The sequence below is a fragment of the Astatotilapia calliptera genome, chromosome 4 (genome assembly GCF_964374335.1).
Source record: "Astatotilapia calliptera chromosome 4, fAstCal68.1, whole genome shotgun sequence".
In the NCBI taxonomy this organism is placed as follows: domain Eukaryota; kingdom Metazoa; phylum Chordata; class Actinopteri; order Cichliformes; family Cichlidae; genus Astatotilapia; species Astatotilapia calliptera.
The window spans coordinates 11,921,711-11,945,993 of NC_137425.1; the positions used below are offsets into that span (position 1 = coordinate 11,921,711).

Here is a 24,283-nt window from a genome sequence, read left to right on the forward strand (position 1 = left end):
TAAGTGGCTGAGTAGTGTGTTTTACAATATTAGATTTAAGTGAAAAAGCAGTGTAGCAGATGTCTGCTTCATCTGAACAGAGCGTATTGACACATGCAAAAGGTCTTTGAGCCTTTTTTCGGTCAAAGTTCACTGTTCAATAAAGTGTGTTTGTGTTTTGCAAGAATGACCACAGTGTTTTTCTTCAGGGATTTAGTGCAACAGCGAACAGGAGACTTCATCTCCTTTTAATTTTAGTGCTTCATGCAGTCACTTTCTCCAAAGGCGAGGTGACTGATTAGTTGGTTGAAAGGCCAAGAAATCCCCCCTTCTGGAAGTCCCTATAGTGAGATAGGATTTTCTCATAAATAATAAAAAAAAAACGCTGACAGGACTCAATGCATTTTCAGTAGCTTGGTGAAAATGCGAGCTAATCCTTTTTGAAAACATTCATCTCACCGCACTCTAGAAAACAGCCCACATTCTGCACGTGATGGATCTTCTCCTAAAACCATGAATACAGACTACATCAAGGGTGAATATCACAGAGGAAGGCATTAATTATTTTGGGCTTGGCATTCTGTTACACCAAATTTAACCCTTATTTGCAGTAAAGAAATTTTTCTGCCCTAAATCCTCTCAGCATAAGCATTAGTTCTGCTCAGTATAACAAATTAAATGACCTTGCTAAGGATAAAGACTTACAGCAGTTTAGCGAAGCGGCTAGTGAGAGAAGAGGGAAAACATGAGATGTCCAGAGGGAGCAGGACAAAGTTCACCTCAGCCAATATGAAAGTTTGATCTCAGCCTCCCAAAAACACACACAAATATATCCCAAAATAATACACTAATACTGGAGGACACGCCACGTAATGGGAGCACAGTGCAGTCCCTGGCTTATTGCAATACCACAGTCTTAGAGTCCAATGAAATCATAATGATGTAAATGTGATCTTCATTTTATAGTCTTGCATCCTTCTGAATCTTGAAAATTGATCACTGACTTCATAATCTTTTAAATGCATGATTTCTTCATGGTAAAGATGAAAATGTTTTATCAGTATCATGCATAACAACAGTGTTTGTTTACTCTAGCATTTGATGCTAAGCCGACGGTACAGGACCTCCACTACTCTAGGGTCAATCCACAGATCACTGACTGCCTCCTGCAGCTCAAAAACATGGCTGCTCTCATGTGAAATATGTCCCATACCCCATCATATAGTAACCTTTTAAAACCACCTTAAGCAGAAATGACTTGAAGTAATAGTCTTCTGTATGTTGGTAGGTTTTGGCCCACTGCTCTTTACAACATTGCTTCAGTTCATTGAGGTTTGTGGGGATTTGTTTATGCTCTCTTAAGGTCCCACCGCAGCATTTCAATGAGCCATTGCTGCTTCTTGATTCTTTTTGTTTTTTAGACTTTCTGTTTCTGCTGGTGATCTGGGTATCAATGCCTGTTGCATGACCCCATTTCAATCAGCTTTAACACTCACAGAGATGACATTTAGCTCTAGAATACTTTGGTACTCAGAGGAGTTCATGGCCAACTCAGTGACTGCAATGTGCCAAGGTCCTGTGGCTGCAAAACAAGCCTAAATCATCACTCCTCCACCCCCATGCTTGAGAGTTGGTATAAGGTGTTTGTGCTGATATGCTATTTGGTTTTCTCCCAATGCTTTATGGCCAGAAATCTCCCCTCCAGGCTTGTCTGACATTGTTTCAGAAGGCTTGTGGTTTTATCAGAGGCAGTTTTGCAAACTGATCCTTTTAAAGAGAAAAGGCTTTGGCTTGGCAATCTTTCCAGATAAACCAAACTTGTTCAGTCTTTTTTCTAACTTTACTATGATGACCTTCAACATCCAAAATGCTAACTGAGGCCTATAAAGTCTCAGATGTATGTCTTGGGTGTTTTTATTTTATTTTCAACTAAGTGCATTATCAGTACCTGGCTATTACTAAGGTTACACTTTTTTCCCCCCACATGACTGTATCTTCTTTTAGTGACATCGGTCTGCAGTGCTTTCAATGCACTTCAGTTTTGATCTGCACAATCTCTCAACAGCAGAGTGTCAGAGTGTATCTCAGAGTGCATTAAGTTGTAAGGCACACAAAGATTCCCTCAAAGCAAGTAGAAAGAAAATCTAGGCTCCTCCCTGAGCAGCTGATGCAGCTCGGCCTGTATTTACTGGCTGAGGTACTCAAACATATATTTGAATGCAACACACCTCCTCAGTAGATACAGTAAGAATAAAATGATGCTGAAGTTTGTTCTTGTGGTCTCGTGCCTAGTCTTTATACACTCCTGTAGTCTTTGGGTTTCAGTAGGGATACATCCATAGACTGCAGATGATGTCATTTTAAAAAACAAAACAAAAACATTTTGGCCCTTTTAGCCAATTTATGACACACACATACACTATCTCCTGTGCAAAACTGAACAATAACTTGGAAAAAGATACTTTACGTCATTTTCTTTGTAGTTGCCATAATATTCACCAAATTCTGCAAGGTTTGTTACTTTTTCAGGCAGTGTTTAACTTTTACTCATGAGCATAGCATTAGACGAGTTTTAACTATAAGAAAAAAGACTTGTTTTCACATTTTAGTCTGTATAAATGAAGACTTTGAACAAACGCATGTCCTGAGAAGTCGTTAAAAACGTGAGACACTGTCTACAGATGTGGGACAGTAAGGCAAAGAATAATTGCGTTATTTATTTATTTTTATATTTTAAAAGGCATATAAGGTGTGTATGTAGGCAGAATGAGGCTCAGTTCAAATGTTTGCAGCTACCAGATGAATAAGACACGAGAACAAATCAGCCCTAATTAACGAAGAGCTCAGTGTCCAGTCCGAAATTCAAACAACCCACGTTCGTCAAACGACACAGAAAAACGCTACAACACTCTGACCCAGTGTTTAAATGACCCCCCTCCCCACCCCTCGTCACTTACGTCACACGGGTACAAGGAGCGCAAGTAAGCAGCTGTGCGCTCGCGCTCAGTACAAAGACAGACCCAAACCGTTCACTTTAATACATTTATTTAATATCTTTGTATTATTATCATTTTTCCGTACTTTAAGAGTTTCGCCAAATTCCTCAAACAGTTCTCCCGACAGGGCAGACAACTTATCTGCGAGGCGAGCTGTAATTTATTGTGAAAGTTGGATTAGAGCGGAGCCGCGTGAACTCACCGGGAATACGCGGCTCAGATGATGAGCAGCGGTGAAAGATCACATCTGCAGAATCGGCGGAATCCCGTGCTGTCAACGGTAATTTGCCTTGCATTTATTTTTGATTGAGTTTGGTTTAATTTGATATTTGATATTGACACAAGTGAGCTCGTTCACGTGAGCAGAATCTCATCATTCTGGCCATGTTGCAGGCTGTGATGGACCTTAAAATATCTATTACCAAGAAGGGTTTTAATAAAACTCTAATCGGTATTATTATTATTTTCCGAAATTGGAATTGCCGAAACGAAATGAAAGGATTTCTCTCTCTCTTTTTCTGCTGCATGTTCGGACACATTTACATTTCTGGAAACGTGTTTCTGGATCCCTCCAGTTGCATTTAGTGTCACTTATCGCTAATGTTCAAAGGCCGTGTTATCTAAACGGTCTTTTATCTGGGATCTTGAGTCCCACATGTCAAAGATACGAGTGTTCTGTGGATAAATGGTTGTGCAAAAATACAGAAACGGTGTGTTGTATTTCGAAAAGTGGTCTTACTGGTCTTACACAACAGCACATTGAAAAAAATATTAAAATGATAGAAGTAATAATTGAAGGATGAATAAAGTTTTCTCCTGACTCCTTTACAGCACGTGCAAATAGTATATTAAGCAAATCATTGTGGAAAAGCAAGGATCAATTTTTAAGAATCTCTTAATCTTAAAGTGGATTTAAATTGAACGTACAGGCTTAATTTAGTGTTAAATGTGACTTTGCTGCTTTGCATTCTCCCGTAGCCTACAGCGCTACGGTGTCCACAGTGTACGAATGGCAGTCGAGAGACCTTATTAGCTCAGCCAGACTAAACCTAGTCCCTTTCAGTCCAAAACAACGGACCACTCAGCTTAAAGTAGTCACCCTCTTCGCGCAATTATTTGCAACTGTTTAAGAGAGAGTTACAAAATACATGTTAGGAACCTGAAGATTTTTAATTAACACCATGTGCATATGTGTAAATCTATTTGTTTGTTGTGTTTTGAAATTTCAATGCAGCAGCAAATTAACTCCCGCGACCCTGTTCTGTATGCCTACGCATGCATCTAATAATGTACAGGCAGAATAATTACAGTCGTGTTTCTGTGTGCATAAAATACATAAGAATTTAATTGTTAGGGGACTTAATTGTCCACAAGTGTTTCTGATCCTAATTAAACCTACTTGAGCAGCATCACATGAGAGAACATGTTGGTCCTTAGTCCCCTGTGCATTTTGCATAGTGTGGCTAATAAATGTGCCCATTGTTAGGCAAACACCTCTGGCACATTACTAAACAAGCATATTCATTACTATTACAGCTGCTGCTGCAGTAATGCATCAGAGAGACATGCTCCTCGGTGGGTCTGTGTGTGCAGGTGCACTCGGTGAATGAGTGGTGCCCCACTGGATGATGTATTTAGTCTTAATTTGCAAACATTAGTGGGTGGCACAGAAGTTTCAGTGCATACAGAATAAACATTACTGAGGTTTTGCGATACATAAAGTGAGCTTCTGCTCTGTAAGTGCAGCTACAATCAGTGTGGCAAACTTTCCACAGTCATGAGTTTCGGTATAGCCACAGATAAAAATGCTGAATGACAATACAGGGATCGCTGGATTTGTTACATAGATATAGGACCTTCATATGCATGCAGTACATTGTGGTTTGGAACAACTTTCCAGCTAAATGATTCAGACTGCGATCTGGTCTCAGGGGCCAGAGAGCGAAAGCTGGGAGTGCTTTCTGACCTTCTCACTGCCCTGAGTGCTGTTAGCTAGTACTTTACACCACGATCAGCTGCAGGATCCCAAAGCTCTAACAGAAAAGAGTTCTTTAAGAAGAAGGTGAAAAAAAGGATTTGTTGTTCTTGGTCAGAGTTCACATAGAAAGGACGCACTGAAAGTCAAGTGGCTCCACTCACTATCACTGCTATATCTCTTCATTCAGTTTTGTTTGGTAACAAAAAGTGTGATATTAGTTGTGGGACTTTTTCCTTTCCTTTAAATGAAAATACAGCAGGTGTTTTTTGTCAAAGTCTCTATGATAAAGCAAGAATAAATGTGTGTTTGTCATGGAGTTAGTTTTGTGTCTTTATCTTGTAGTCAAGTAATGTAGGTTTTGTTGTTTTTCTTAAAAAACATTTGGCATGTTGAGATGAATATCATGGGAGGGACCTGTGGTAATAGAGACACGGCTCTACTGGTCAGTGTCAACTGGACAACATCCACAGTTAGTAATTGTGAGAGGGAGTCCATGAAATAGAGAAAGGAGTTTAGTTGTCCTCTACATGAGAATCAGCTCAACATCAATGGGCTGAAATGTATTTAACGTTAATTTAGGAAATACATCTTTACAAAATTAAGTACATTTGTAAAGGACATTTTCTTTTCCTCCAGGAAAAGAAAGTATGTTTACGTATGTTTTAATTTCAAACCTGCTGTTTAGTTGCATTGAAGACACTTGAGTAAGGTCATTATATTGTGGTCAGTGTCGTCATCTAAGCAGCCAGATAACTTACAAAAAACCCCTTTGTCAGATTTTACTTAATACCAGTGCAAAACATTAATATGTTTATACATCAGCTGTCCAAAGTTGCTTCACTTCATTTTGTTTTTTATTTTTTATATGAAAACACAATGGGAGCATCTGATAATTTACATTACACCATTACACATAAGTGAATGAGTTTGACCCAGCAGGTAGTTTTTTTTAAAAACGCAGCAAAGAGATTCATTTACGGATAGACAACATTCAAAAATAGCCATGGTTTCCTAATTATGAGACGCCTTAACAAGACAAGGATGAGAGACACAACAAGAACAGAGAAATACAGCGTCCTTGGTAATTTCTTGCAGCTTAACTTTGTACTTTTCCCTCGGCTGTGGTTAAGACAATTGAGACGAGAGAGGGAGTAATAGCGAAGAGATAACGATAGAGAGTGTCTGGAGAGACAAAAGAAGAGAACGTGTGAGCGAACAAAGGAGACAGAACGAAGAAGGTGATCCGGAGAGCCTCAGCTGGATTAACGCTCGTGGAGGTGTGATAGACAGGTGTGAGTGTAAGAGTGTGAGTGTTTGTGTCAGCCCCATCAAGTGACCATGGATGTCCTGTGTGGCACGGCAGCCTCCAATTCAATTGGACCAATGCAATTGAACCAGGGGCTCTAAGAATAGCTTCCACTACAAAGTGCTGTCACTCTGTTAAAAGAGAAGTCCACAATATCCATCTAGATATTGCTGCTAGGCTCCACTTAGCCCTGTGCCCCCTCCAGCTCATAACAGCTTGACCGCAAAACACACATACAATGTGAATACACTCAAACCTGCATGAGCAAACACAAAAATTCTCGGGAGATCGAACTGTACGTGATATTTCATCGTCTCTATCCTCAGGCCAGTCCATGCAATTAAAGAAGAAAGAAAAAGGAGTAAAAGTCATCTCTCTTATGGATCTGTGCATCATATTGGGGATTAAGGAAGTCAATTATTGTTATAGTGTAATCAGAGAGCATGTGAAAAGAAAGAAAAAGAAAAAAAATACAGTTTTAGTTTTTTTTTTTAGACTGACTACATTACCTGCATATTTCCTTCATGACTACATCAGAAAAAGGCAAATTCTATTACACAGAGGCACACAAACAAATTTCATGACTCATTTGGACATAAACAAAATTACTGAAATCTCTGTGAAGTGCATGCATAAATACAAATGTATACATTATGTGCTCTCTTTCTGTCTCTCCAGCTCAGTCAACAGCAATAGGTGAAAATGTTTTGCACCGCAAATCTATTATTCATGTTGGCACAAAAGTAATGAACCGAAAAGCTGCTGTTGGACTATCATAAATTTGACATTGCTGTTTTTTTTGTCTAACAAATAGAAAAGAAGTGCAGAGTGTTCCTGTCAGAGTGCATCTTTTTAAGAAGACAACTGAAACGGGGAAATTACTGTTGTCCTAAAACAAACTCTCAATTTGCTAGCTAGGAAAATGTAAAAACAACAACAGAAAAAATTGAAATTGCAATCGCTGTAACGTACTGTGGCCACTGGGTGCTAAGGCTGTGGCGCCATCTGAAGAGGCCAGGGTTGGGGATCAAACCAGTAGCCCTGTGGTTAGGGGACAATGCTCCTACGTGTGAGTCAAAGCAGCCAAGAGAGGGTAAAATAGCAAGTGAAAAGCTTAAAATGCATTGTGATTATGCAAAAATCCAGTAAAGTGGGGTGATTGTTGCTGAAAGGCAAGCAGAGATGATACTCACCCTTCCATGTTCCCCATCAGTGTTGTATGGGTAATATTACTATTGCGAATATTAAAGGTTGAGCTCACACAGTACCATCATATTGTGTACTATCATATCTTTGTAGTATGGCTTTCTCTAAAAGAAAAACATTTCTTAATCTGATTAGAAAAACAGCCCTACACCTTAATGGAAAAAAAGAAATACATTAGTATAATAAAAGCAAACTGAATTGAAGCTTTAGTATTGTGTGACATGGTTAATATTTTTTAAGAAATGAGGGAGAAAAAGAAAATCAACTCATTAAACTTGCATCCAGCCAACCAAGTGATTATTCATACTATGTCCCAATCGGAGAAACACAGACACCAATAATCAATTAACTGATATATACTAGAACTAAAATATAACAAAGACTTTAGGCTCTAAACCATACGTACACAAACTTAAAACCTTGGGACATTCCAGAGATCACAGTACCCTCTTCATTATGTGAATTTTCTTTATAAAGGTTTTCCTGGCTAAAACTAATCTGCTGAAATGAAAAATCACAGTAATATCCTCACTTACTTTCTAACTGTCCTTCTGCGGTAACATGCAGATTGCAACTGATCTTAGAGCAGTGAAACATAATTAACATATAGTGCATGCAATACTGATTAAGTGCAAAGAACCACAAAAAAGCTCCTGGCCTCTTAGCTTCCAGGACACACCCTTGAAAATGACAGCAGCTACAGACTCCAGTGGCTCAGAGTCAAGCTTGCCTCCAGAGACAGTAGCCAAGTGCGGCCACAAGATGGCAGCAACTTATAGTTTGTATGCAAACATGCAATGTCAGACACTTTATAGGACGGAACGCTGTATGAAATGTAAGCCAAGTTTTGTATACAGGCAAAAAGCTTTATTTAAACACACACAAAATTACCTTGGCTTGAATTACTGTCACATAGAGTTGGTTTCTAAATAAATCTATTAATAAATTTGTTTTTGTTTCTTTTCATTTTGATGCGCTTTCCATGAACTAGGAGGCAGTCACCGATAACTTTATTTATTCAGTTTGATGTATGCCAGGTGGCGCGCATTGTCACAATGTGTAACCATAGTTAGTGTAACCATAGCGCAAATTTGGTTAGTCTACCCAACCGCGTGATTTGTGACGTTCTATGCGGATAAAAGAGTGCAGCTAGCATTTAGTGGAAAAGTCAAAGGTAAATGTGCGGACATTGTCCTTTTTTTAGCCGTAACTTGACACGTGTCGGTAGGTCTGCCTTCAACACATCACCTCGGTGACCTATCGGAAAGCCACTACACACACACATCCATGGTCACAAGTGCGCACACCCGATCTTTATTTACACAATTAAACAGGAAAAATTAGAACTAATCCCTTTCTGTTAGCAGCAGGAAACATCTACTGCTTATTTAATATACATCGACGTCCACGTAGCTTCGAGGCACAGTTTAATGGTTGACTTTGCTGTTCCAACTTTCAGGTGCGCACTGGGTTAAACTGATAAGATAAGAGGTTATTAAATCTTCCCAAGTACACTCAGCAGAGTGTCAATAGCAGAGCGCCATCTCAGTTCCTTTATGAAACCACTCCAACACCTGTAGGAAAAAATTTAATTAGTTATTTGCTTTTAAAGAGCAATAAACTGATATATATAGCACCAGAAAAGGACTTACCCAGTGGTTGCCTTACACCTTCCCTCATTTTTAGCCTTTTTTGTTATGGCTTAAAAAAGAAAAACCTTGCGCCTACTCTGGATGCTCATTGCTGCTTCTTTTGTTTACTCCACACAACGCACAGTGCAAGCTAGACTGTGCTCTTGTTTCTTTGTCAGTATGTGCACACTTAATGTCTTGGCTGGAAACTATTTCCCTTGATGCCCATCTGGGCCATGTCCCGATGTTGCTCTCTGGTCTCTACGTAGCGTCTGCTGCCTTTTCCTGCATGTTCTCTGCTCCGTACCCACAGCAGAATCAGATATGAAGTGCAGCACATTCCATCACTTACTGTGGCCCGTGTGGCAGGCAGCATTGTACCTTCCTGCCCCTGTGAACAAAAGACAATCAATCTTACATGCCCAAAGAGTCCACTCATGGTGCACAGACTGAACTGTTTCTGCAGTGTCGACCAAAAGCGATCAGAGCTTTTGCGGTTGCCAAGAAAACAGCCAAATAGTGGTTTTCAAATTGATTTAATATATAATTGCGCTATAGAATGTGCCTTACAGTCTCAGTCAGAAATCATTGCATCATAGTTTTTTCCATTTTCACACACGCTGAACATAAGAAACCTATTATAATGGAGTAAATAGAGGAAAACCAGAAATGCGGCGCTCAGAAACCAAATGCATCATTTCATTCTTGGTTCTATAGGAGCTTTGCTATTTCAGCTTCACAGCACGAAGATTTACCACATTCCTTTTGGATATCAGCCATGCACTGAGACTCGTAAATTATGTCCTTCCTTTCTTCATTCCGTCAGTTTAAGAAGGTCCCATGGAATAGTTTGAGGATTTATTTTCCCAGTGTATGAGCCCGTTAAGGGAAGTTGAGAAGCGTTACGCACCCTTTTCAGTCAGTACTTGTTTAGTGTCATAAGAAGAACAATTGTTGTGAAATTAAATTTGTTACAAGAGTGCACTTTTTAAATCTTTCATTCATACCTTTGAATGGTTGGTGGAAGGTTTTACTGCTGTGGTGTCTGAAGCACACTGTACATTCCTCCATTCATAAAAATTTTAACCATTGGGAGGACGTATCTTTTAAAGTTTGCATTTGTTTTCTTTTTTTTTTGTTGTTGTTGTTGTTTGTTTTGAAACTAAATTTAGGCTTAAAAGCTAGAGAGTGAGCCCTACTTAGTAAAGCTTTCTGATGGTCAGATTTTAAAGGCGTCCCTGTGATTGCTTTGATTGCTAGCGGATTGCCACAGTAACCTGTAGCTAGTAAGGAAGATGTCAACTGGTCTATCCAACTAACTATCGCTCAGAGCGGTAGTTCATGTGACCCAAAAGGGAAATAGACAATGTTTGGACTGAACAACAACTGAACCACATTTAAAAACAACAGTGAACAGCTGTACAGTACAGGTTCACTACTGCTTAGTGAAGACAAGTTGGCAAACTGCAGCCAAAGCAATCCCAGAGATGTTTTCAGTGGAGCACTGTTTACCTCTTCGTGACCAGTTTCACCTAGCAACAGCAACCATGTCCAGAAACCACTGAACAATCAGTTGTAGAATATACATTTTTCCCTAGCAACCAGAAGTTGCTAGGGAAAAATGTCACTGACTGGTCTCTAGGTGTGACTGGGGCTTTAGCAATCATAGTACCTGCCAGTGCCAGTGTCAGTGGGTCTCTAGGCCCATGTGAAAGAGACCTTATCTGTCTCTTCTGCTCAATTCAGTTTTATTTATATATCACCAAATCACAACAACAATTGCTCCAATGCACTTAAATCACAATACTTAAATTGTTGTGATGACGATATAAAAAGAGAACGTGAAAACTCTGAGTTACATGGTGAAACCTGGTTCAAATCAAAGATAGGACAAAAACAAGTCCACTCATCATGATTCTTTGATTATTCAATTCTATTCCAATTCATGATTGGATAAGCTTTACTAAATCCAAGCTGTAATTGGGTAAAAGGCACACCCTGGACATGTTGGAGAGAGACAGAATCATCTATCTAGCCAGCCTGTAGATTTGAACCCATGACCCTCTTATTGTCACTGAATCACCATGCTGTTGTTTAAGAAAAAGAAAAGAAAAGTGAAATGCAAAATGTTGGCATCCAGATTCCTGTGTGGCCCCTGTAACACCGTTGTCTATTTTAAATGGTTTTTTTTGGGTTTTTTTAAATAAATCTCTGCCACCGTTAGTTAAGACGAGTCTGCAATAACAGAAGGAAAGAGATTGAAGAGAATGAAAACAGAAAGCAAAAAAAAAAAAGAAGAAGAAGAATGACAACAGCAGGTTACCAATGACAGGAGTAAGCAGTGATAGATGCTGTCATTTTTCAGAAGCTGCTGGCTTCACAGAGATAGCACGCAGCCAGGAGACCGTGTTGGCCTCTGTTTTTTGTTTTGTTTTACTTTGATTTCGCTCGCTCAGTTCAGTGATCAGTTTTGTTTTTACTCACTGGTTGGGTTTAGGAAAAGGTTGCGGTGCTGAAATATGAAGAGTAGCCAATGAATCAAGAATCCCTGCTCAAGAGTACATATGTAATCCATTAGGAGTGAGATGCAGTGCATCATGGACACGTCTTAGATGCAACTGTGTCTTTTTTACAAAAACCCATATTCAATACCCCAAAAATGAAAGCAGACCGGTATTGCTCTATTATTTATCTTTTTAGGAAGAAAGATAAAAGAGGTACTGAATGACAGACTGCATTGCACTGGTATTGCTTTACTTGGCATCATCTAAGACTGCACCAAGCCATGTGACTCTTTTGTCTTTGTAGATTTCCTATATTAATCTGTTAGGGCCTAAATGAAAAATAAGTTTTTCAAACTCACATATATTTGTCTGTCACCCGCAATGATTTTATAAAGTGAGTAGCTGCATATGTGTGGGAGTAGAGTATCTTTGATATTTGAGCTCAGCAGATGTGAAACAGTAAGATTTCCGCTCTCTTTGCCATATGTTAATACTTAGACTAAATTCTGAGGGTCTTTTGTAAATCGTGCTTTACAGAAAAAACAAAAAAACCTGCTCATTAAGTGTAATCAGTGTTGTAGATGGACTGGGATATGTCGCCTCACAGGCTGAAGGTCATGATTGGAATTATTTCTCAGAAAAGTCATGACAGAAGTCAGTGGGTTGTGATGATGGAGACATATCACTCGTGCTCTCTCTCTCCAAGATGAATCACCCAGTCAGACTCATATGATTATACACTAATGACCGACCTACACGCATCAGTTTGCTGAACAGGGGCCATGTGCTTGTAGCCTTTCAGCCGGGCCACTATGGGTCAAGCTGTGGATCAAAATTTGAGGTGACAGATACGTTCACGTCTCAGTGGGGCGTGACAGTACGTCTGTTCCGCACGAGGTCAACTCCTTGGTGCACGCTGAAATATTTCCATACAAAGTACAGACTTGAGCGTTTATCAGAGAGGAATCAATACCTGCATAGGAGCAGCAAAGGATTTAAAAAAGATCAAAGAACACAGGAACGCTTTCACTTTTGTAAACTCTGAAGCAGGCAGAGGTATCGAGCAACTTTCCATTTGTTCAGATCCACATCGGTTAGGTGCTAAAAATACCCCCTGCTCCCTTGTTGTATCTATATGAGTTGAGGGTCAAACATAGATCCTTTTGCTCCCTAACACAGCCTATTATCACAGTAGAGAGCACAAACAACAGTTGCTTTATCTCAGTGACTGCTCAGCTGGAAACTGTTGCAACCATGCTTCTTCTGTGGGCTTTGGGTCGCACATCAGGACAACTTTTCTCCATCAACAGACAAATAATCTCTGAATTCTCGTTCACTCATCATTTCATAATGAAATGTTTTGTTGTTGTTTTTTTTAAATGCCCCTGCTCCAATGTATGTATTTTTTGAAGGTTTGGCAAATTTTAAACTGCTTCCATCCTGCTATTTCTGCAAATCTAATCCTCGCTGAGTATATAAAACAACTATAATCTTTGTTTGAAGGCCCAAGATGTCACAGAAGAAAAGCAAACACTTTGAATAGAGTTGTGCATGCACTTGTCATGTTAAATCAACATAGTTTACTCAAAGTGAGGTCTTCATGCAAAGAGCATGGCGCAGAAAATGCTTCAGGTCACAGAAAGTAATCAGAAAAGTGCAGCGACTGGCTGCCTCCTCCACATAGCGAGGCTCTGTAAGACACAAGGTAAACAACAGCTAAAGTACAGAGGATTAGACAAAAGGAAAGCAGATTGCTGCGTAGTCAAAAAATGTTCTACATTTTAAGGATTAAAATAAATAGAAAATTTCTGGTCATGTCCATGAGAATCTGGAAAATTTGTTTCAGTGTTTTCTTGTTTTAATTTAAAAAAAAGATGAGGTTTTCATAAGATGTTTTTCATGTGGTCTTATTTTTGATGTTAAACATTTGGCTGTACAACTGTTCAGGTGCACAGTTTGTTAATGGGTTTCCCATTGAATAGAGCCCAAGTATCGCATCAAAGTGCATAACTGAACCCCTGAATCCAGTGTTGGATATAAGTCAGCATCGTGTTAAATCTTGTGTACCCAAGAAAATTGGGTTTCCTCCAACAATCTGTATTGGAAACCAATGTCGTAGAGGCCTTCCTCTCAGTGTTCTTCTATTTTGTCAATGGCTCTGGTGACGTGACTAAGGGGACAAAAGTTAACTTTCCTGCCTAACTCACCTTTTCCACCTTTTAAAACCAAAACAGGTAAAATGATGTTTGACGGAGCAGTCTTAACCAGCTGTTGCTGTGCTGAAAACACAGTGGAATTTAAGTGTACAGTAAGAGACGAGAACCAACATCCAGCGGAGACTACGTTATGCTGTATTCAAGCAGTAAGATCGTCCCTTATGAGGCGGAATCTGCTCAGAACAAGAGGTTTCAGTCTCAGGCTACTGTAGAGCATCTTTGTACAATTTTGATTGTTACTGATTTGAATGAATTAGAATATGGATATTGTTTTGTATATACATACAAACAGTTCAATATGAGGTCTGGCCTCATCTAATGTGATGCAGTCACCTGTGTGTGCATAGATTGCTCAAGCTCAAGATCTGTTGTTGACAAATTGCTCTCCCTATTTCTGGATGAGTACAGTCTGCAGCTGTGCAATGGTTGCTGGTTGTGGCTGCCCTCTAATGAAACCGCTGACCCAGCGTGTCCCACGTCCAGTAAGGCGGCATGTCGGAACTAGATTTTTTTCCAAGGAAGTATCTCCTCATCCTGAGAGATTAGCACTACTACATTGTCCACATTGCACTACTATATTATACAGCTTCAGGCTGGATGTGCCAGTACCAGCTTGAGCAGCTCATCTCAGTTTCTCTCAGATTTACACCAAGAACAATGAGACTAGAGAGGCTCCAGGGACAGTTTTGGACATATAGCAGGATCCAGCACGCCAATAGCTCAACGTTGGTCATCTTTACTCAGTTGTGGCACTAATGATCACTGATGGTCAAGTTACTTGAAAAAAGTAATTATTAACTAATTACTGATTACTTCTCCAAAAAGTAATCCCATTACTTTACTGATTACTTATTTGCAAAAGTAATTAGTTACTTAGTTACTTTTAAAAAATATGATACCCAACTTGAATAAGTAATAAAGCAATAGACCTGTCAGTCCCCCCCAAAAATTGAATTTATGTATGCTGTATGCATTTTGTTCATTCCTAAGTTGTGAGTCTACACAACAGCCAAAAATAGTCTCTAGTTATTAACATCTGAAATGATGAAGGCACTTGAAAAGTAACACAAAATTATCTGCCCTTCCAGAAAAACAAAAACTTTTCAGAAGTACTTAAGGTTTTGTGAGAGTACAAGACCCTGTTCAGTCTTTCCCTCCCATGCTTCTAGACTTCGGATTGGCCAACCTATCGTTTTTAGCATTTACATGTGGACGGAGACATTTTTTAAAACTGCATGTGTGGACGGGATTTCTTTAAAAACAAAAAAACAAAAACAAAAAACGGAAAATCCTTTCAAAAATACTTGTGTACGTGTGGACATAGCCTGAGTCCTGTCATTCTTAAATCTATTTTCACCTGTTTAGCAGGAGCGGAGCAGGTGGAGGTTTGCCCAGTGCCGCAGCGGTCATGACAGCGGTAGGATCCGGGGGTTTCTCCGTGAATTTCATATTCCCGAGGCAGCTTGCTAGGTACTTGCTCAGAAATTTAAGGGTTTTTTTTCGCTGTAAAAAGAAGTTTTCTTCCCACGCAGTGTACAGCAGACGCTAATGTTTTTGTCACTTTTTACAGAAGCAAACTCAAAGTAAGGTCAGTACTTCCACGAATTAAATGCTGCACAATCGTACTCTCTCCCGCACTCTATATATTATCCATTGTTGATCTGCACACGTCTGTTACCACGAATGTCCCCTTACATCATTGTCATGAGACACTCTCACAAACAAAATCACGGTTTAGTAACGCAGTAATGCCACGTGCTTACGGGAAAGTAACAGCAACAGTAACAAATTTTCTTAAATTAAGGATTTAATATTAATTTCAATTAATTCAAATTAAGATCTCAGGTTTTATGTGTAGTTGAACATCTTTACACTGACAGAAAGGCTACAGTTTAGTGCTATAAAAATCAAATTGAATTGGTCCGGGCCACTTAGCATCAAAGTGGGCTGTGTGTGGCCCACACTGCGAGAAGAGTTTGACATCCCTTATTTAGTATTATTCTATTTCCTGTCATGAAATTGTTGACCTCACAAGCCCCCAGACAAAAGAACCAATTGTCTTTATTGAGCTGTCTGTGCACAATATTAAGGGAAGCTAATATGCTCAAGGAGTTGAGAATATTATCAGTTTTCTCATCTATCTCCCTACTTAGAACTGTGACTTTAATACAGAACATACGCCCATTGCCTTGAATGGTTTTTCTTATGCTATTAGCCAACAAATTTATAACTTCTTTGGCATTAGTTATTGGGTGTGTCTGACGAACTCTAACAGGACATGCGTCTTACAGCTTACACATAAACCAAATGTCACTGCCGCAGTGCTGCTTGTCGTTAGTGCTGTAATTGGTAAACGGTTTGGAATGAGTATGTAAATTAAGGGATTTGAATTGGAGACAATGTGAGACTAATGTCTCCCAGAGGAATATTTTTGTTTGTGCTACCTTACCATGAATGAAGTCTTTCTCTTTGGTTTTCAGTGGCGAGGATTGTTAGTTGGAGTTGAAAAACAACATGCCCTCCTCCTTCACTGAACAGACCGCTGAAGTCAGTGTGTCTTTGACGGGAAGTTGGACGTGGGCCTCTGTGTTTTGTGTACACAGTGAGGGAGACATTGACCTCTATTCATATGTAGCACTCAGACATGCACAACGTGCAGCCATCTGTTATAGGTACAAACACAAATTTCTGGTGCTAGTTTTACTGATTCATTTAAAAAAGCATACAGAGCAAAATAACTTCTGCAGTCTTCTCTGACATATGCTGCGCTGTCTTGCACTGGTGCTGTTTATGCGAACAGTAAGGCTGTGTGACAGGATCATTGCAATACTAAACCGATGTTAATGTCATAGCCGGCTTCAAACTGGCTATGGCAGTAATGTTACATCCCAAAAAAATTTTCTCCGTGGAAAAAAAATCAAATACTGCCATTTTGTCAGCAGCCAGTGATGTTGCAGGCGTAGGCACAAGATGTCCTTTGATGCCTTGATGCACTGGTTAGATCAAAACTTGGTGATGGTTCAATTTGGAAAAGTTTATATAGGGAGGCATAAGGGCTGAAGAAATAAATTTATAAATGCAGAAGTTTTGTTTGTATCATTTTTGCTAAAGGCTGCATGGTTTATATGATTTATTGCTTACAATTTGTTAGTTTTAAACAAACAAATCATAAGGAGGTTTGGGTTAAAGAAACTCTGCTGAGGCAGAGGTCTCAACAGGGTTAGGGTCACTGGTGAATATAAACTGGCTGTAAGTGTGAATGTGACTGTGAGTGTCATGTGATAGACTGGCTACTTGTCCAGGGTATACCCCGCCTTTACCCTGTGACAGCTGGGAACCACCGGGCAACCCTAAGTTGTATAAGCAGAAGATGGATGGATAAATAGATTCATTGATATTACTAATAGCAATACCTTTAGTAATTGGATTGTCTTCTCAGTTAAAAAAAACAAAAACGAAGTCTGCTGTGTTTGTCCCATGACTCACTGATCCCGTTGCTCTTGTGGTCATCCTTGATATCATTTAGCTGCTTTCCCATGGTTATATTCAAATTCCACTATCTTGGACTGCAGTTTTTGTCAGCAGGCCTTCTTCTGCTCTGGAGATGTGCTGCAAATTTGGTGGACACTAACCAGAACCTAGGGACAAGTGTAGAATTTCTGCAGTTAAACAGCCTGTCATTGCTAGCTGCAGTCCATGACTAAGATAGACACTCACATGAGAAGCAGCTGATTCGATCTCTCAGTTTTTCATTTGCTACAAATTATTTTGCAAATGAAAGTCGAGCAAAGCAGAAACGTATGAATGGTATTATTTAATTGTTTAAATATATGCGTGCACCCCATTTGCAACATATGCACAGTATGGAGTTATGCTTCTTAACAAGTGGCTTGTACACTGTGCTGTCAACCAGAAATCCGAAGTGCTAGTGGCTGTTCCAAATAGCCACATTAATATAAAGGACAACAAAGTCATTTTCCCCAATTTCTTTTTTGTTTACATTTCACATGACTACTTACAGCATGAGGAGGCTGTTTTTTTGAAACTGCATACTGCAAGATTTTCCACCAGTGTGACTCTTTATGAATAGCTGTGTTTAAACTAAGGCGAACTATTAACTGTCTCATTACATTTATAAGCTGCAGAAGTGAGCAAAGTCAGGGTATCTGTTTTCCTTCCTTGACCCCCCCCAAGCTATGCGTAGCTGACCTAGTCGCTAGTTCCTTTTTTCCATGTGATGATTCATACCTCGGGTGGGCAGTTCTCTCCTGTCAAAGCTCATCTTCTTTAAAGGGTTATCATTAATTAAGCTCGCTGTCGTCTTTCAGACATGTTGTCATAAACTAAACACATCAAATATTCAGTACAGACCAACAAGCTGCTTTTATGGAGTATTATTTATGCTCTCCAAAGGCCTGCACCATACTACTGAAGGTCTTCTGGAGGCTCAAGACTTTTTTGCATTACATCCATCACCAGACAACCAGCACAACAAATCTTAAATGCAAATGTTGCAGCAGGTCAAACCTCTTTGCAGAAATACTACAGTTTGCACTTTGGTTAGAGAACGTTGACAACGCACAAGGATAAAATATTAATATATTCATTTCTAAAGTCCTAAGGAATGTTTAAAATTATGTATTAAAATGTACACTAAAATGTGTGCATGCAAAATAAGTGGAAATGAAGTCCAGAGGAACTAGGCTGACTATGGTGACTGGCTAAAATGTGGTAGGATCTCTTTGCAACTCATCAGCATCCAATTCACAGAGGCTCAAATATGAATCCCAGTCAAATCTAAATGTTGTTCAAGATGAAGGCCTTTATTGACCACGCGTGTAAAATCCATGCATATATTTTAAATTCACATATTTAATAAATTATTTTAAGAAGGATTTTACTAGATGAATTTGTGGCATTTATTCTTTTAAACCAAGCTCAAACTGATCTGACCAAACAGACCGCTTCACTTGGCAACAAGTGCACTGGAGCTCAAACGCATACCAGTTCTGAATGTACAAATAGTAGAAAAATAATATTTTGTTTCAGACACATAGCTAGATGCTGCTCCAGGTCAACAGCTCTCTGCCTCCTTAGATGTGGCCCAACTCTGCCAGTGACCTCTCGCGGCTTCAGCTCCTGGATCAAACCATGAAATTCTCCCTGCTGCTGCCTTCTTGTGACAACTGGCTGAACCAAGAATCTCTGCTTGGTCCTTTTCTTGTTTAGAATCATCAGGACCATCTCATCATTGATTGATTTTTGACTTTTGAGGACGAAGTTTCCACTAAAACACACCGCTTACAATGTTACATGACACGTCGGTATGTTATGGCCTTTACAGTTACGTTTCTAGTAAGGAGTTTCTCTGAAACTCCTTACTAGAAACTGGAGTTTCAGTAACAAGCCATTTTGCTTCATGAGGTTTATCATAAAGAGTCGTTCTTTTTTATCTTCTTATCATAGGTTGCACAATAGGTTGTACCATAGCTTGAAAATAAGTCAATATATGTCTCCTCGACTTCATGACGATGTCTTTTTTTGACTCCTTGACCATAACTGCTTGCAGTCTGTTTTTAGAAAAGGCCAACTGATTGCCTTATCATCCCCGTTCACCACAATAGATGCTGTGCAGGCCTCTAATGCAGTATCAGACAGTAAGTGCAGCTTATTACTGCACAAGTTAAGATGAAGCATCTCACCGTTTCCTCTGCACAAAAATACAAGCTAGCCCAAGAGTGACACTTGTAATTTAAGCTCCCTCACTTGTAATCCCACTTATCTTTGTGCACCCTCTTCTGATATGGCACATTATAATCGCTGCAGGGTGTAGCCTTCCTGCAGAGGAGATGTGAAACAGATACTTTTATCTGCAGCACGTAGAGTATTTTCCAATTTCCAGTGTAATCCCGCCCCCCGTGTTTGTCATTACACATTTTTTGTAGTGTAGGATTATTTAAGGTCACTCCTGAGTCCTTTAAGATAATTAATTTAGTTGTTGAGGAAATTTAAAAACAGGCTAACTATAGAGACTACACAAAGGTCACTGGGTTGGATGAGAGTCAGTGCAGGGCACTAACAGGAATAGAAGTATGAGAAGGAAGTGTTAGTGCGTGTGTGCTCATCTCTTTTACTGCCTAATTAGTCTCTGTTTGCCGATTACGTTACACAGCTCCTACACACTTCTAACAGGCTTGTTTGTGAAGGCTGAGATAACCACCGCTGTGATGCAACCATGCTACAGTGTACAGACATATTGAGCTCCATCCAAAGTTTGTTTGGCTTCTTTTTTCCAATAAAAAGAGACAGCCAAGGATTTAAATGTGGTTAATGTTTGATTTGAACTGCAAATGCCACACAGATGTTTTTGCTTAATTGGTTTTTCTACTTAAATCAATACTTTTAAAAAAATGTTTATTGAATAAATGTTTCCAAGTAGAACTGAATTATTTGATGAAAATATATTCAACTGTATAAATGAGTAATTTAAGCTTGGCAAGTCCTCTGTGAGAGTAAATTAGCCAAGTTAAGTCACTTTATTTAAGACATTTAAAATCATCAAAGGAATGATACTTATATAATTTAAGAAGAGCAGAAACTGTTGACTAAGAGGTATGTTTTTAGTTAGAGTGCTGTTAGTGAGATAGATGACCTAATCTGAGACATTTCCAAAGTTTGCCCAGTCAGCTGTACAAGCCAATCAGGAAATTTTATAATTACTAGAAGCTGCTGACCAATGATCAAGTGAGCGGTGTGGGACACAGGATTATAAGTCTGGCAGGAGCACATATAATAAAAGCACGACAATCTTTCTCTGGGTCACTGATAGAAAGAAAGGGTTTAACTTCAATTAAAAATCTCAATTAAAAAATTAACCAATACTCACACAGTCTGCATTTTTTGCAGTTTCTTTCCTTGCTTTGTAAATGAAAGCTGTAGGCTTTAATACTAAACTGCAGTTTAAATCAGCTGCTCTGTTTCTCTTTCTCTGCTATTGTTTTCTCTGTTTTTGTTTTGTTTGTTTTTGTTTGTTTGTTTGGTTACGGGGGGGGGGGGGGGGGGGAGTTGTGGTTGTTGTTGTTCTTTGGGGGTTATGCTTGTTATGTGTATGGGTCCTGAGGTGTTGTTTTTTGGGGGTTTTTTGGGGGTTTTTTTTATTTATTTATTTTTTGATTTGTTTTGTTGTTTTGTTTTTTTTATTTTTTTTGTGTGTGTGTGTGCGTGTGTGTGTGTGTGTGTGTGGGCAGAGACTGGTTCTCTGCGGTGTTTTGTCTATTGTGGACCTGGTAGGGGGAGAATTTGGGTTGGGGGGCTGGATGGTATAATGGACATACCACTGTTCTGAAATCAAGATTGACTTAGCTGTTGCTAACTTTGTATGTCATTGTTGAAATTAATAAAACAAAGTTGGGAATAAATCAGCTGCTCTGCTGCCAGCACATCTATTTGCTGCCAACTCCGCCCCCTCAATATGAACTCAATTGTAACTGGATTATGAAACCCTGGGTTAGCTAATCGAGATGGCGATCACGATGCCAGCTTCATAGGCCCCTGCTCTACCCCCCTCAGCCACAGACATCATCACATTGGCTTCTGGGAACATCTGATTGATTGATTTTGTTTTTTTTATCGTTAAAATGATGTTCTCAGCAGTTCTAGCTATAGGTGGTAGAGATTTTTTTTTCTTTTTATCCCACAAATCGCAAAATTTATGATGATTAAACCTGTTTCAGGAAAAGTTTTGAAATATGAGATGATAGGCTTTAAATTCATGTTTCATAATTTTTTTTAAAATGCCAAAGGGCCAAAGTGGCTCCCTTGGTTGTAGTGTTAAAGTAATTACCAGCTAGACGGAGACCTGGTCCTAATAGCGTACATATTAATGTGAGACAAATGACCTATTGCAGCATAGCGACCCCCCGATGACATGCAGAGCCTGTTGGAGGCCCTAGATTTATTCTTAAGTTCCTGACCTACATTACATCAACAGCTACTTAGTACTTTCCTTGCAGTTCGCTGCATGCTCGCTTGCTCCCTGCGTGACACTCTCTTGTTTCCCCTGCCTAATATTTTCTCATGGGTGCAGCATATTTGTCAGTGATGAGACACAGGGCATGGTTTTTACATGGTTATACATCTCCATTGTACAGACATGTGGGGAATAATAATGCTGTAGGGGATTTTGTAGATGACAGAATGACAAATTGTCTATATCCATGGCTCAGCTGTCTGTGTGTTGTTTCTGCATATTAGGCTGTGTTCATAGAGAATTTGTTTGTGTCATTAATTCATTCATAAGCGGGGATCAGTCGCAGTTAGTGAACCGTAGATCGTCGCGGGAGAACAAGTGACATTTGATGCCTGTTTAAGATGTCGCTGAAGCTCTGGAGGGAACAAACGCTGCCTTACATGCCTGACGGTGTTCTTGCTGTTAACAAACAGTTGGAGTAGAAGACACATGAAAAAAAAATCCAAATTAAAACGCCTCTGGGTAGGTGAATTTATTTTGGGAGCATTACGAAGCACTTGAGGCCCAGTTTGAATAACAACGGCTTTAAGCCTTTTTTTTAGGTGTGTCATGTGCTTTGAGTGTGTGTTTATGTAGGAGTGTTATAAGCATGTGCATCTAAGACAGCGCATTATGCGTGTGTAACTGCGGAGATGGAGCTGTAAATAAGATGCTTCACTGTCTTTGGCCAAGTGGTTGTAGGGAATCCAGTTGTTTTAGATTAAAGATGAGCCAGATGCTAAGAGGAGGAAATGGAGGGAGACAACACAGATGAGGAATATGAGCCATGAATAGGAGGAGGTGGGCAGGAGATGTGGGAGCCAAGTGACACTGAGACAAATTAGCTCAGCTTGCTTTGGGTTTGGCAGTAGGAAACGCTGCACAAATTTTTCATTACGCCACACAACTGTCGACCTCTGCTCATAATCTGTGTGGCTCTTGCAGTCATAATTAATTTATCTCCCATGAGCCTCTCTGTTAACGTTTTGGACAGGTTTTGAAGTACTTACAATTACTTCGTTTTTCACAATGTGCAGTAATATTTAGACCCAAAGGTACCTCAAAATCAACGCATGCACATACGCTCACACACAAACACAGTAAAATATATCTTCACACCTGTTTCCTGTTTCCTTTCTCAACATTAACAGCAAATAACACAATGACTTAAATAGCATGTGAAAGCCCTTATACTTTACTGCAGTTGACTTGGAATAACAGATATTATTTATTGCATATGGAATAGCATAATACAATTAATAGTTTTTGGACAGCAATAAATTTCTGGTATGAAACCCATTTTTGGGAATTGTATTGTGAATAATGTTACATTTTTCATTGTATTTCATGAAAATGAATACATTCTGGCTCTCTCAAAGATCTCAGAAGATTGAACTAAGCAAGGTTTACTATGATATTGCAGAAATAGCAAAGCTACGAAACAGAGTTCTGGGAGTGGGAGGTTTTCTTGCACTGGCTGGAGGACTGAGCTGATGAAGGGAGAAGGCTGGAGAATGCAGGCTGGCTGGTAGGTCATACATGGAGAAGTGAGAAGGACAGACTGGGTTCATCCAAAAAGACTAGATAGCACGCTGATGAGTGAAGCACAACCTGAGGCAAGGAAACAAAGATTACTCAGAGATCAAATAACGACACGAGGAAACCGACTGTATGTGAGGACTGGTTAATCTAGCCGAGAGAGATGAACTGATGTTTGCATCCAGGCCAGCTCTAGTTGCGCTCAGCATATGGAAAAATAGCTCTACAAACGCACTGTTTAGGACCTCTGTTCAGCTTAAAGTCTGCCTCCAGATTATGCAGACCTCTTAACATGATCAGAAACCTGAGCTTTGTACTTCTCAACCTATTATTTCTAGCTGCCCATCATAACGTAGCAGGCTAGGACCAGCCCTTGTTTAAATACTGTGAAGCGTGACAAGTGAAAGTGTCTCAGGTGTGCCAGTTGATTGGCACAGAGCTATGCATCAAGTGGAGACACGTATGCACACACAAAGAGAAATAGACAGAGAGGATCAACCACGTGACAGTAACGACAGGGATGAAAGACATTGTGCTAAACCCATGAACATAAACAATACCAGTCTCACCTTCACTGTAGTTTACTGTCTTCAAAGTATAATGAACCATTTTTAAATTGTTATCTTTTGGTGCTTTGCTACTGCAGTCTGTTGTAAAAACATAATTTTTTTTAGTTAAAAGTATAGAATAGAATAGAATAGAATAGAATAGAATAATTCTTTAATTGTCCCACAATTGGAAATTTGGTTTAACATCCGCAAAAAAACACATATACAAACAGAACAGGACACAGGACATAGAACATAAACACACACAATTTATACATATTTACATCATAGACAATAGTTACTAAAACAGAGTACTGTGCAGTTATTAAAATTAAAGTACAGATAAGTAGCAAACCCAGGTTGTAGTGTGCA

General features: G+C 39.4%; 1 protein-coding gene and 1 long non-coding RNA gene across 3 annotated transcripts in view; one reads left to right on the forward strand and one right to left on the reverse strand.

The window, feature by feature from the left end:
* Nucleotides 1-2,934: 2,934 nt before the first annotated feature.
* gcgra (glucagon receptor a) overlaps nt 2,935-24,283 on the forward strand; it is a 48,990-nt gene continuing 27,641 nt past the window's right edge. The window contains exon 1 of one of the 2 annotated variants that reach the window (XM_026164735.2): nt 2,935-3,255. The gene's annotated coding sequence lies outside the window, so the exon portion shown is untranslated. The remainder of the gene's footprint in view (nt 3,256-24,283) is intronic. The other variant, XM_080300812.1, reaches the window with a different exon arrangement.
* Nucleotides 8,412-9,487, reverse strand: LOC145428532 (uncharacterized). The gene is made up of 2 exons (XR_013908824.1): nt 9,118-9,487; nt 8,412-9,039 (listed from the first exon to the last, which is right to left on the reverse strand). It is a non-coding gene; the product is annotated as an uncharacterized LOC145428532 (long non-coding RNA).